Consider the following 687-nt stretch of genomic DNA (forward strand, 5'->3'; position numbering starts at 1 on the left):
ACTGTCCAGCTTACCGGTACCCACTAAATGCTGGCAGTCCATGAGTTTAGACCTGGTGTTTGGCCTGCCGAAAAATCTGGCGGGCAACACGGGTGTTGTGGTATTCGTCGACCGGTTGAGCAAGATGGCTCATTTTGCGGCGGTGTCAGACATCATTGACTGGGTCGGTACAGCAACGCTGTTCGTGGATCGTGTTTTTCGACAACACGGAATCCCAGAGTCTAATGTCTCTGACAGGGAGTCCCGATTCACGGGAAAATTTTGGTCGACTATCTTCAAGGTGCTAGGCACCAAGTTGGATATGTTGACAGCGGATCATCCGCAGACCGATGGTCAAACGGACAGGGTAAATCGCGTCATCGAAGACGTTCTTCGCAGCATCTGCGCTGGGACGCCGAGGCGTTGGAGCGCCATGTTGCCGCTCGTATAGTTTGCGCTGAACAATGCAGTGCATTCGTTTACCGGTTACATGCCGTTCTACGTAAACGGGCTGGTTCACCCTCGCGTCCCGCTGACGCCGCCATCCATGGCTCAGGGCTTGGTGGGGGAGGAATAGCCAAACGGCTAGCTGATGTCAGCCCCGTCTCCACCCGCAAAGAAGTCGATGACTTCTTGTCTACCATACTAAACGTCCTACGACACGTTCGCGATGCGATGGCTGAAAGCCAAGACCTGCAGAAAGAATAT

The sequence above is a fragment of the Plasmopara halstedii genome (genome assembly GCF_900000015.1).
Source record: "Plasmopara halstedii genome assembly, contig: Scaffold_658, whole genome shotgun sequence".
NCBI classification, from domain to species: Eukaryota; Oomycota; class Peronosporomycetes; order Peronosporales; family Peronosporaceae; genus Plasmopara; species Plasmopara halstedii.